General features: G+C 39.9%; 1 protein-coding gene and 1 long non-coding RNA gene across 3 annotated transcripts in view; one reads left to right on the top strand and one right to left on the bottom strand.

The window, feature by feature from the left end:
* Nucleotides 1-13,962, bottom strand: part of ACTL6A (actin like 6A) — a 106,503-nt gene that overhangs the window by 55,664 nt on the left and 36,877 nt on the right. The window lies entirely within an intron of this gene.
* Nucleotides 1-13,962, top strand: part of LOC145538652 (uncharacterized) — a 51,757-nt gene that overhangs the window by 25,968 nt on the left and 11,827 nt on the right. The window lies entirely within an intron of this gene.

The following is a 13,962-nucleotide window of genomic DNA, read 5'->3' as shown; positions in this document are numbered from 1 at the left end:
TGCAATGAGGGAGGCCACCGCAATAAGTCCATGCGCTATAGTGAAGAGTGGCCCCTGCTCACAGAAGCTGGAGAGGGCCTACTCATAGCAATTAAGACCTAGCACAACAAAAATAAAGAATTAAAAAAAAATTAAAACAAAGCCAACAAAAATTTTTCAGTAAAAAGAAAAAAAAGATATACAGATGGCAAATAAGAATAGGGAAAGATGAATCCTCAAGATTATAGATCATTAGGAAATTGCAAATTAAATTTAAAATTGCAAATTAAAATTAAAATCACTACACATGCATTAGAATGGACAAAATCCAAAACACTGACAATATCAAATACTAGTAGGATATGGAGCAACATGCACTTTCATTCATTACTGGTGGGAATGCAAAATGGTACAGCCAACTTTGGGAGATGATTTGACAGTTTCTTGTAAAATTAAACATAGTCTTAGCATATAAGTCACCAATTGTGGCTTCTTAGTGTTTACCCAGATGAGTTGAAACTTATGTCCACACAATACTTGCACACGGGTGTTCTCTGCAGCTTTATTTATAATTGCCAAAACTTGGAAGCAACAAAGATGTCCTTCATTAGGTAAATGGTTAAATACAGTGTGGCACATCTAGACAATGGAATATTCTTCAGCACTTAAAAACAATGAGCTACAAGCCATGAAAAGATGTGGAAGAACCTTAAATACACATCACTGAGTGAAAGAATCCGATCTAAAATGACAATATCCTATATGATTTCAACTGTATTACATTTTGGAGACGTCTAAACTATGGAGATAATGAAAGGATCGGTGGTTGCCAAGGAAGAGGGGAGAGGAAGAGATAAACAGGTAGAACATGGAGAATTTTCAGGGCAGTTAAACTGTTCTGTATTATACTCTAATGTTTGATACACACCATTACACATTTGTTATGGAATACAAAATACCAAGAGTGATCCCTAATGTAAGCTATGGACTTTGGGTGATAAGTAGGTTCATTGATGACAACAAATTTACCCCTCTAATTCACAACGTTGATAGTAGGGGAGACTATGCATGTGTGGGGACAGGAGGTATATGGGAACTCTCTGTACTTTCTGCTCAATTTTGCTATGAAACAAAAAACTGCTCTAAAAACAAAGTTTATTTTAAAAATAATATGTGTAGAGACCCTGGAGAAAAACGGACCATAAATCTAGAAAACCTGTCCTACTAAATTCTGAAATTAATCAAAATCCTGAAAAATCTTACTTTGGTTCTCTTATAGGATTGCAGTACAGGACTTCCCTGGTGGTTTAGGTGTTAAGACACTATGCTTCCTCTGCAAGGGGCATGGGTTCCACCCTGGTTCAGGGTGGCACAGTGTGGAAAAAAAAGTAAGGAAAAGGCTGGGAAGTAATGCCTCTGCAGCTCCAAGCACAAAAACCATAGGGAAAATCTCCAGTTGTCTGGTTTGGGTTACAAGACTCCTTCATGACTCAAGGAGAGTGGGCTACTAAGAAAGACTGAGCCAGATTCACTTGCCAGGGACATCTTCAGCCAGAGGACAGCAGAAGGGCCATCCCCAAGGCTGAAACCCTCATACATCCATATATATTGTTATATATATAACTGCTGCGAGAATCCCCCAAGTACTTCTCTTCTGTGGACTACTCTGACCCTTTGCCAGGTTCCGGGACCTCCCCTCACCATTCAGCTTCTAAATGAGAGCTCCACAACCCAGCTTGGCTGCTTTGACTGCACAACACTTTGATCAATTGGCTGCACTGTTCAATCTTTGATCAGGGCCAGCTTCACAAGTGTGTAACCTGTGCAGTTGAAAAGGCCCTGCATTTAGAAGGGCCCTGTGTTTAGTTTAACGCTTGGCTATCACCATGTTGACATTCTTAATTAATTTTGAACATGGGCCTTGCATTTTCATTTTGCACTGAGTCTAGAAAATTACACAGCCTGTTCTGATCTTGCCTTTCATCACTAGAGCGGAGGTATTGTGATTACATGGTAGAAGTCAGAGGAAAGCTACAAAAGAGGAAAAGTAAATGCTGGCTATGCAAGTATTACGTGTCACTGAACATGTACACTTGTAATTTGAAGGATGGATGAAGTCCTTGGGACAGTTCAGGAGAAGAGGCTCTTAGAGGTAATAAGACCTAATACAAGGCTCTTTTTAAAAATTATTTTTGTTTGTTTATTTTATTGGAGTACAATGCCATGTTAGTTTCTACCATAAAGCAAAGTGAATCAGTCACACATATACGTATATCCCTTATTCCTTGGATTTCCTTCCCATTTAGGTCAAGTGTGTATGTGTGCTCAGTCGTGTCTGACTCTTAGTGACCCCATGGACTATAGCCCACCAGGCTCCTCTGTCCCTGGATTTCTCCAGGCAAGCATACTGGAGTGGGTTGCCATTTCCTCCTCCAGGGGATCTCCCCCACCCAGGAATCGAACCCACATCTATTGCATCTCCTGCATTAGCAGGCAGATTCTTTACTACCGGGGAAGCCCTCATTTAGGCTAAAGCTCTAATTCAGAAATTAGGAGAGAGGTTGCCTGTGGAGGGTGGCTGGGGGTGGGAACTGAATGAGAAGAGTCACATGGGCACTGTGATTGTAATAATGTTTTACATCTTGATGGGACTTTGCATGCATTGTTCAAACCTCGGCAAATGTACATTTAAGATTTGTGCATGTCACTAAATGTTGTATCAAGAGAAAATCTATAGGAACTTCCCTGGTTTTCCAGTGGATAAAACTCCTGGCTTCCACTTCTGGGGGCATGGGTTTGATCCCATATGCCCTGTGACACAGACAAAAAAACAAACAAACAACCTATAAGCAAATATTTAATTCTAGTTAATGATATGCATGCTGAAATATTTAGGGAGAACTACACTCACGTCTATAATTCGGTGCTGGAAATGCATCAAAAATTAGATGGATTACAGTATATATAAGGGGATGGATGAATGTACAGGTGGATAGATAGACAGACAGGTATGTAATAGGCCAGTAAAGTTAAATGGTAACAGAGGACTCTGGGTGATGAGTATACAGGTGTTCACTGTAAAATTCAACTTCTGATGTCTGAACTTTTTAATAATGAAAATTGGGGGGAAAAAACTCTTAAAAGAAACGAGCAGCTTCCATTTGTTTCTAAGATTTACTAGTGACAAACACTTCAATGGACTTGGCAGTTATCATGAGTCAGAACACCTAAGCTAATAGCTGAATTGTATTTTGCTTAAATTAAAAACTCGAAGATGCTCTTTTCAGATCTTTAAGCCCTTAAAAAGTTTATGAAGAATGTTTGCAAAATGAGAGATTGCTTGTGCTCATCTCAAAGCCATTTAGTGCCTGCATGAGCCTGAGTCCTCAGGATGATCTATAATGCATGGAGTGTATGCTCTCAGCGGTGTTTTTCCTCTTTTCTTGACGTCAGTTGCCATTTGTAAGGGTTGCCAAGGTAATGACCAGATGCATCTAAAGACAGGCCCACAAGAAAGGACAGCATATTTATTTTTTCTCTTTTAGCATCAAACATATTTAAAATTCATAACACATTCAGTTTGATGAAATTCTACTTCATAGAGAACCAAACTTCACCATACAGAAAAAAGGACTCCTCTAATCCCCCCCACCTCCGCCCCGTGTTTGCAGCTCCCCTTTTATTGACTGGAGTTATTCAAAAACTGCATACAGGCTTTTACATATGCCGTATTTTTTTTTTCCTGGGAAAAAATATGAGGAGGTGCTGGCTGTATTTTATAAAATCATTTTTGGTAAAGTCAACAGAAAGACCTAGTTCACCTCAAAGGCAGGCATGGGAAAAATTGAGATCTGTTTCAAAAAGGAAGATTTCAGGTTCCTTGGAAAGTATGTGATTTTAAAAAATTAAGAAACGATATTTGGGGTTATCAATCAGCATGATTAATTGACATGTTTCTAATGGGACAGATTTGTCATGTCACACTAATTCTAAGTTTTCCATCAATAAAAAGCATATAAGTGTTACAACTTTCCATGCTGACAAGTATATTTTTATTTTGTGGCAGCAATAAATAAACCACTGTGGGTTGAGGAGGAACTCATTTCAGTTCAGTTGAACTTCATTATGTTTTGAAATGAAGTCACCCTAATATTAGAAAATTACATGCTGGCATGAACTTCAATATTCTATTTCTGTTAGTGGCTCATTTGTTTCAAAATAAGTTCTTACTATTGTATACTTTTAAGTGTGTATATTTTGGCATTATTGAAATTCATTTATTTACCTTTAAAATGAAGTCCAAACATGAAGCTAAAGTTATTTTCTAAGGGGATCTTTGCAAGATGTAGAAATCTTTTTATGTGTGAACAAACATTTTTCAATGTTTTATATGAGATACAGGAATTTCTTGTTTTTGAGCATGCTTGTCCTCTAGGATGCCAATTATAGAGGGTGCAAAACAAATCTGTCCTCAAACACCTTTTGAGGTTTTTACGTTTTTTTGAGACAATTTCTATTTTCAGCCTGAACCACTTCTTGGGCAAAAGATTTCATAAACTTAGCACCAAGTTTGTAAGACTGTAGTGTATCTCTTTTTTGTACATCTTAGAATTATAAGATTCAAGCCTCAAATCATGTGCCCTTTTGCTATGGAGTTTGATGGAAAATTCTGTGTACACTCCTCTCCTCATTTCATGGGATGGGATCATACCACTTTCCTGAGTCTCCATGAGAGGCCCAGGACTCAAAGCCCAAACCCCTGGAGGTCATTCTGTCTCCTTGGGTTATTTTGGAACTTTGCCAGGTCCATAATGTCTTGCTTGAGAGTGATCAGCATTTCCTGAGAGTGTGCAAATTGATCCTTAAAACAAATGGACGGGTTAATAGATGCTGAATGCTAACATCTTCATGGGGTGGACAAATTGCTGGTGTGGGAATTGGGCGGGGAGGAGAAAGTTACAGTTTGAAATACCACTGGGTTGTGTTGGCTTTCTCAAATTTTCTGAACCTCTGCTTTGCTTGAATTTTAAGGGTAAAAAACATCCATTAGTGCATCCCTTACAAGCAAACTTATGACAGTTAACCAATCATTGAGCATGATTGAGCCCCTATTTTAGGGTCTGGCACTGCTGTGGAATATTAGAGGTTGTGCCTTCCTGTGACTTTCCCAAATATCAAGCTTCAGAGACCATGTAAAGAAGACATAACGGACTCTTTGGTGCAGATACAATCTGGGCTTCCCTAAGCTCCTATTATTCACAGGTTTTCTAGCTGGGTTCTGTTTTCTAGCTCTCCTTCTCACAGTGACATTCTTAGACCTCCTACCAGTCTTCACCAACATCACGCAGGACATGGAGTGGAAAGGAGGGTAGGGGAGGAAGGAGAGGGTGAGATGTATGGAGAGAGTAACATGGAAACTTACACTACCATATGTAAAATAGATAGCCAATGGGAATTTCCTGTATGACTCTGGGAACTCAAACAGGGGCTCTGTAACAACCTAGGAGGGTGGGGTGGGGAAGGAGATGGGAGGGAGTTTCAAGAGGGATGGGACCTATGTATACCTATGGCTGATTCATGTTGATATATGGCAGAAACAAACAAAATTCTATAAAGCAATTATTCAATTAAAAAATAAATAAATTTAAAAAAATAATAAATTTAAAGTGAAAATGGGGCTTCCCTGATGGCTCAGAGATAAAGAATCCACCTGCCGATGCAGGAGTGGATGCATGGGTTCAATCCCTGATCCAAGAAGATCCCACACGCCGGGCAAAGTAACTAAGCCTGTGTACCACAACCACTGAGCCTGTGCTGTAGAGCCTGAGGGCCCCAACTACTGAAGCTTGCTCACCCTAGAGCCAGTGCTCCACAACAAGAGATGCCACCACAATGAGAAGCCCACACAATGCAACTAGAGAGTAGCCCCTAACTCTCTGCAACTGGAGAAAAGCCTGCACAGCAACAAAGACCCAGCACAGTCAAAAATAAATAAATAAAATTAATTTTTAGAGTGAAAATGAAGAAATGGCCCATAAATGCTGTATTTATTTAAGCTTCTAATTTTTATACATATTCATTCAAGCAACATGTGTTAGATGGTTTCTATTTGCAGGGTTATACAGGAAACAGATAGCTGAGTAGATGTTCCTCTCCTCCAGGGACTTGCAATCTAGCTAAGACAAACATGTAAATAACCATCTAGAGATATGTGACATATATTAAAAGGGTCATTGCTGTGAGAAGCCCTTGACTCAGCCTGAAAAGGAACAGGAAAGGCCAAACCCACGTTCTCAGTTAACTGTAGATGCAGCCGTGCAAAGAGGAAAGCTCTCCCACTGTTGCACTCTCATTAGAATTGAAAACTGGTGGCCTGTGGGCAGTATCAGGACTGAAAGTTTGTTTTGGTTGGTCCATACAGGGGCTTAAAATCAGAAATATCATACACAAGAGTCCAGAATTATGGATTTTCCTGAAAAATTACAAGATGTGATCTGGCAATTCTGAAACTGTAATCAACCAGATCCGGACCAGTTGCTTTAGTCTGTTTTATAACCAAAGCTCCTGACGCATCTGTCTGCCCTACTTGGCCTCTGTAGGCATTTGAGGTTGCAAACTTTCAACCAGACACACCTGGATCCAAATCCCACTTTACTACTAATCATTTTGTCTTCAACAGCTGACCCTCAGTTACCAGTCTGTTGAATGGGATCAATAATACCACTTTTGCCATTTTTAGGAAGTGCATTCTAGGAGAGAATGGATTGGAGCAGCGCTTTTCAAAGCATAAAACAACAAACACTGCTGTACATCTGAAACTAACACAATACTGTAAATCAGCTATACTCTAATTTAAAAAAATAGACAACTTCTGTCAGTATCATCTAAAAAAAGTGCCTCTCAATATTTACTATTTATCTGAATCATGTGCAGATTCTGCAGACTGTGCTCTTTCAAGTCAAAGAGTCATGTCAAAAAAGGAGAGGAGGGCTGTGTCACCTAACATAATCTGATACAGAGGTCACTAGTCAGGTGTGACTATTTAAATTTAAATTAATTAAGATTCAGTTCCTCAATTACAGTTCCTCAATCACAGTTCCTCAATCACTCTTCAAGTGCTCTCTAGCTATATGTGACCACTGGTTATTTACTGGACAGCGCAATTATAGGGCAGTTCCATCATCATGGCAAGTTCCATTGAATAGTGCAAGAGACAACATCATCCAATAAGTCCACCTGAGGTCACCCAATTGTCTGGGGAAATGCAATTTTGACTTACTAAGTTTTACTGATTAGGGTTCCAAGTCTTTACAACTAGATGTCAATATCTAGAAGATTGTTAAATTGCAAGTGCACGCTACAATCTCCTGTCCTCCCCTCTGAACCAGATGGTTCCCTCACAAATTGGGTCAGCAAATCTTGGACATTACACATTTTATGACTATTATATTTCTAAGTTTTTAAAATGTGTACCTTTTTTTGGGGGGGTGCCAAGGGGTAAGTGGGTCTTAGCATTGGGAGCCACGACTCTTAACCACTGGATGGCCAGGGAAGTCTCAATACTATTTAAATTTATACTTTGGCCAAACTATTTAACTTGAAAAGCCTCACTGAGGAATACTTTCTAAAACAGGGATTTTCTTTATAGGGTTCTTAAGGATTAAACAGGAGAATAAATATAAAACATTTAATACAGCTCTTGGCATATAAAAATTGCTAAATAAATGTTAGGTGTTGCTATTATTATTTAAGAATGCTTTATCAGTGTTTTTCTAGATATTTAAGCATCTCAGTTCCTACTTCCATGTAGGTCCATTCAAATGCTGGAAGTCCCAAATGTATTCTGGGCACAAGGCCTGAATCTACCGACTTTGGCATTACTCAATCTGCACTCAGCGTCTTTTCATCCTTTCTGCAGCAACGGGAGAAGTTTTCTGGCCAATATTTGGCTTCAAATTGTGAAAGTCTTCCAGGCTGTGAACAACAAAAAATCCTCCCCTCCAGGCTCTCCTCCCCTCCCCTCTCCTCTACCTCTTCCTGCCAGCAGAAGTCCTGGACTCCACACTTCCTGCCTTGCTCTATAAACACTCCCTCCAGCTGCTGCCTGCCTCACTCTGGGCTTAACTCTTTAATTGCTAAAGACACTTTTCCCAGAACAATGTACAAATTTACAGCATTCTTAGCTTCTGGGATGGAAAATTCTTCACAGATTTCCCCTCCCCATTCCCATAAGCCTTCTTATGCATTTTACAATATCCAATTGTACCATTCATAAATAAAATTAATTTTTTGTTGCTGTTGTGAATACTAGGAATGGTGTCAGAGATAATTTCTTTGTAGCTCAGAACTGTTTACTGAGGATCTTCTATATATGTACAACACTGTAATTTCTTTATCATCTAAGGAACTACTTGACATAGAAAAGAGAGATTTTATTTTCTGTTTTTCAAAATTTATATAACCAGACTAAGAAAACTCAGTCTAGAGTGTAAGTTGACAGGATCTTGGCACAGAAACATGGTTTAGACTTTTGCAATAAAGATAGCAGAGACAGTGTTGAGTTAGAGAGAATGAAATAGAGATGTCTGGAGAGAGGTCAGCAAATCACTCAGAGCTTTAGGGAAAGGCCCTCCAGGGTCCAAAGGTAGCCCTCAGCATTGTGGGCCCAGAAACTCCATTTTTTCTTTAGACATTAGAATTGTGAGGAATGTTTGGTCACATATCTGTGAATTGGACTATAATATGTTTTCAGTGATACTAGGGAGGATTTTTAGTTATTCTCAACCAAGACTTTCACAATTTGAAGCCAAATATTGGCCAGAAAACTTCTCCCATTGTTTCAGAAGGATGAAAAGATACTGAGTGCAGACTGAGTGATGCCAAAGTTGGTATCAGAAAGTGGCAAAGAAAGTTTAGATTCAGTTTGAAGCTAAGTACTCATATCTTGCCTTAGCCTCACAACATCACATATAGCACATAGTTTCATCACAGAACTTATACTCAGTTTAAGTTTTGAGTTGCATCTGAAAATAAGCAAGGCATCCTCAACACATTGTCAAGTGGTAATACTTCCTATTAGGATGCTAATTACACGGACAAATGTCTAGGTAAACTAGGTCAGTTCTAGCTGTATCAGTCTCAGTTTGCATTTCCCAGCTGTAAAACCTGGGATGAGTTATTAATAGTTAACTCCCCATGCCTGGTTTCCTCATCTGTGAAATGGGGATAATAATAGTAACTACCTGACAGGACTGCTGTGAGGATTAAATGAGTCAGTACACAAGGAACACTTAAAATAGTGTCTGCTGCACTGTAAGCAGTGTTATTAACTGCTATGTTAATTTTATTGCTATTATTTTTATTATCAAGCCATTTTACCTAAAATTACTCAGTGTGCTAAGATTGTGACCTTTGATTATTTGTATAGAACTCAGCATGCTGAAAATATGAATGAGTATTCAATATCTGGCTGTCATACTAAATAACACACAGCAATGGTGTCAGTCTTGTTTAAATGGAAAAGCAACGCATGAAGCAACAGGGACAACTTCATCATATTAAGATGTGACTATTCTAAAGTCTATTCTTCAGTAAGAACCAAGAAATATTCTAAACCAAATATGCTTAACTATTAGTCTGTTAGGGCTTCCTCAACAAAATACCACAGACTGAGTGGCTTAAACAGATTTTTTTTTTTTCCGTTCTGGAGGCTGGAATTCTAAACCAAAGTGCCAGCAGGGTTGGTTTCTGATGAGGCGTTTTCTTGGCTTCCCGGTGGCCACTTCCTTGCTGTGTCTTCACCTGGCCTTTCCCCTGTGCACGCACATTCCTGGTATCTCTCTTCTTCTAAGGACACCAGCCTTACTGGATTACGGTTCATTAATGTGACCTCATCTGACCTTCATTACTTTCTTAAAGGTCACACTGGAGGTTGGGACTTCAACACATGAATTTGGTGAGGTGGGGAGGGACAGGGACACAATTCAATCCGTAACACACTACGTTGTTCCCTTGTCTTAGAATTTTTATTTTCCTCCATGGCTTGAAAGTAGGTCCAACTTCAGTCATGATGACTAAGAGGGTTCCTTCCCACCACACTTCTAGGCTTCTTCCATGTCTTTAAAAAAAAAAAATGTATTCAGCTGCACCGGGTCTTAATTGTGGCACGCAAACTCTTAGTTGGCGGTGTATGGGATCTAGTCCCTTGACCACTGATCGAACCTGGGCTCCCTGCATTGGGAACATGGAATCTTAGCCACAGGACACCTGGAAGTCCTGCTTCTTCTAAGATTTAAGTAATATTCATCATAAGTTGTTTTGCTTGAAGTATGTTCTTCTTTATCTATAGTCTTCCTGGTTCCTACTCTTAGAATGCCCTTCCCTACTTCCACATGTCCATATCACATCTATATCTCAGAAACCAGCCTAGATGCAGCTTCCTCCAGGAAGCCTGTCCCAGTCGTCCCTGATGGAAAGCCTCTCTTCTCAGCTGAGCTCCCAAAGTATAGAGTCTCCCTTTCAGAACTTTTCATTTTCTCCATTTTATGTCAATCTGTGTTTTGGCTCCTCTATGAGTTCTCTGGGTGCCAACTAGTTCTGATTCATCTGCCATAATCCTTCCCCAGTATAAAGCCTTATTCCACATGTTGCTGCTGCTGATTTTGTTTAGTCACTTCAGTCGTGTCCGACTCTTTTTGAGACTCCATGGACTCATGGAGCCTGCCAGACTCCTCTGTCCATGGGATTTCCCAGGCAAGAAGACTGGTGTGGACTGCTATTTCCTCCTTCAAGGGATCTTCCTGACCCAGGGATTGAACCCGCAGTCTCCTGCATTGTAGGCAGATTCTTTGCCGCTGAGCCACCAGGAAAGCCCCTTATTCTACATAGATGTTCCCCCAAAATGAATTGAATGAAATATCGATTGCATGCCTGTGAAAATCAGGGAGGGGCAGACAGAGTAGGAAGGATCTGGAAGGACAAACATCAAAGTGTAACTATGGTTATTCTTAGAGGAGTGAGATTTCAGAGGTCTTTCATTTTACATTTTTGAATCATTTGAATTTTTAATTTACGTGCCTCACTTTTATATAATTTTATTTACTTTTGACTGTGCTGAGTCTTCAGTGCTGCTCAGACTTTTCTCTAGTTGCCATGAGTGGGGCTACTCTCTAGTTGTGGTGCTCGGACTTCTCATTGTGGTGGCTTCTCTTGCTGCAGAGCACAGGCTCTAGGTCTTTTGGGTTTTGGTAGTTGTGGTTCCCAGGCTCTAGAGCACAGGCTCAATAGTTGTGGTGCACTGGCTTAGTTGCTCTGCAGCATGTAGGATCTTCCCGGATCAGGGACTGAACCCGTGTCTCCTGCATTGGCTGGTAGATTCTATCACCGAGCCACCAAGGAAGCCCATGCCTTACTTTTTTAATAAGAAAAAGTACTGGAAATTTCAAACATCTTTAAAAAGAGGTAGGTGGGAGGAAGAAGATTGATGTCACGAAGTATGGCTATTATTTCTAAAACGCATGGTCTGTGTGGCCAAGACAGTGAAGGAGGAGGACTTTGGAGGCAACTGAGGTGTGTACATATGCAGAGGGGCTCATCCTCAAAAATAATTTACACGGTTTTTAGAATTACTTGATTATTTAAAACATCTTCATGAATAACTGACAAAAATGAAAACTTGAAAAAAATTCTATGCATGATAAATGCCTTATACTGACTTTCTGTGGTACTGAAAAAATTTTAAGTGTATGTAATACAATCCATTTTGAAATAAAATTTTTGCCACATATTGAGTCTCCAACTTACTTTTCTTTTCTAGTCTTCACTGCTACATGGAAAGATATCCCAGAATTCCAGAGACAAAACAGAGATTGTTCTTGAAATTAAAGAGCACAGTCTTTCAGTGATAATTAGAAGATAAATTTTATACAGTAAATGATAACATGGGTCAGGGGAAAAAAAGGTAAAACTTACTTCAGAATTTTCCTTCAGGTTTTAGGCATACCTTTAGAATTATCAATACAAAGCTGAATTCACACACACATACACACCTCCTACTATGTTATAGACATTTATGTTCATTACACATAACAACATGTAGCACAGAACCTAAAACTATGATCGGTTATTTTCACTCTGCTTTGTACCCAAAGCAGAAATGAGTCCAGAGAAAACATGAAATGTGCTTTCCCAAAGTTCAATCCTGCCTCAGAACACAGTGAATGTTGTCCTCTGGGAGTGAGGAAGCCATTTAAATTCAGAGAACAGATTCTCAACACTGGCAAGCTATTTTTAGCTCAAGCTGTAGCTTAATTTGGAATCCAACCAGTTGAGGTCTTGCTTTTTCTTGGATTGATTTTTTTTTTTAATGGCAATAGATATCTATACGTATGGGAAAGGAGTTCTCCAAAAGAAGTATTATAGATGTTCTTGAAGAATATATATTCCAAAATCAGTTGAAAAAAAGATTTATATTAGAGCTTTGAAAGCTTTTGTTTATCCGTAAACTGATGTTTTAAAATTTGCAGTGTATGGCCCTAAAAAAGGAAAGATGCATTTATTTAACCAAGTTCTGGAGGGAAGCCAACCTACACAGCTACCTGACAGAATAGCAGCTCTGCCCTGATGCCAGGTGCCTGGTCGGGGAGGCCTGACCAAAATAGAGATGTGGGAAATTTCTTGGCTTCCAAGACACTGAGCTTCTTATGCTCAGACAGATCTCCCAGGGTAGCCAGACACTAATTCCATCAGCCATGATGACTTGGCTGCTGCAAGGAACCAGCTTCTGACTGTCCCTCATTGAGTCTACATTCAAATTCTAATTAATTAAAATAAAATTAATTTTCTCTATCATGCTAGCCGTATATCAAGCACTCAGTAGCCACATGTGGCTAGCAGGTTACCATACTGGGCAGTGTAGAGCCTTTCCATCATGGCAGAAAATTCAACTGGACAGCACTGGTCTACACCAATGACAAAATAATCTCATGCAGTTTTGTAAAAAGCATTTAGGGAATCAAGAGACCCAGACTTTGGTCCTATCCCAGCTTCTACTTTTTTGACAAGCCCTTATATAGTGATTACTATGTACCAAGTATAATTTTAAGCACTCTATAAAAACCACTTTGGGGCTTCTCAGGTGGCTCAGTGGTAAAGAATCCACCTCCCAGTGCAGGAGATGCAAGGGATGCGGGTTCAATTCTTGGCTCAGGAGGATCCCCTGGAGGAGGAAATGGCAATCCACTCCAGTATTGTTGCCTGGAAAATTCCATTGACAGAGAGGAGCCTGGTGGGCAACAGTCTATAGGGTCACAAAGAGTCAGACATGACTGAGCAACTGAGCAAACACACACACACACACATAAAATCATTTAATCCTCACAACTACCCCCATTTTCCAGATGAGCCTATTGAGGCACAAAGACATTAACTTAGTGAGCCAGTAAAGGTAGAACCTGGGTAGGAATCCAGGCATTGTACCTTCAGAGTCCATGGCCTTAACTACTACTTAATGCTGTCTTTCTGAAAATCCACGTGACCTGGGGAAATTGCTTCACTTCACTCATCAAATGAGGAAAGCAGACCAAATGCCATTGGAAGTCCTTTCCAGTGCCGATAGCCTAGAATTTATTCACTTATGCAGTGGCTGTCGAGTGTCTACTCTGAGAGGAAGTATACCCTGGATATACATCAACAAGCAAAGCAGACACGGTCCCTTGTAGTGAGAGAAGCAGACATTAATCAAACATAAATATACTGGACAATTGTTTGGAGAAGTGTGACTAAGGACTGGCCTTCAGAACTGAGTGTTTAATGGGATAATGAGATTTGACCCAGTCAGAGAGGCCAGGTGTGGCTCTTTTGAGCTGATGAAACATGAACAGTGAAATCAACACACAGATAAGGGGAGATCAGGGGGTCTCGACTGTCCTGGCACTGCCACTCGTGAGAATCGGCTCTGCTCCCCCTCAGTGATGTGTTCACTAC

The sequence above is a fragment of the Giraffa tippelskirchi genome, chromosome 2 (genome assembly GCF_054371585.1).
Source record: "Giraffa tippelskirchi isolate mGirTip1 chromosome 2, T2T-mGirTip1v1.2.pri, whole genome shotgun sequence".
NCBI lineage: Eukaryota > Metazoa > Chordata > Mammalia > Artiodactyla > Giraffidae > Giraffa > Giraffa tippelskirchi.
Note: the sequence above shows the minus strand (reverse complement) of the source record. Positions and strands in the feature narration are given on the sequence as shown.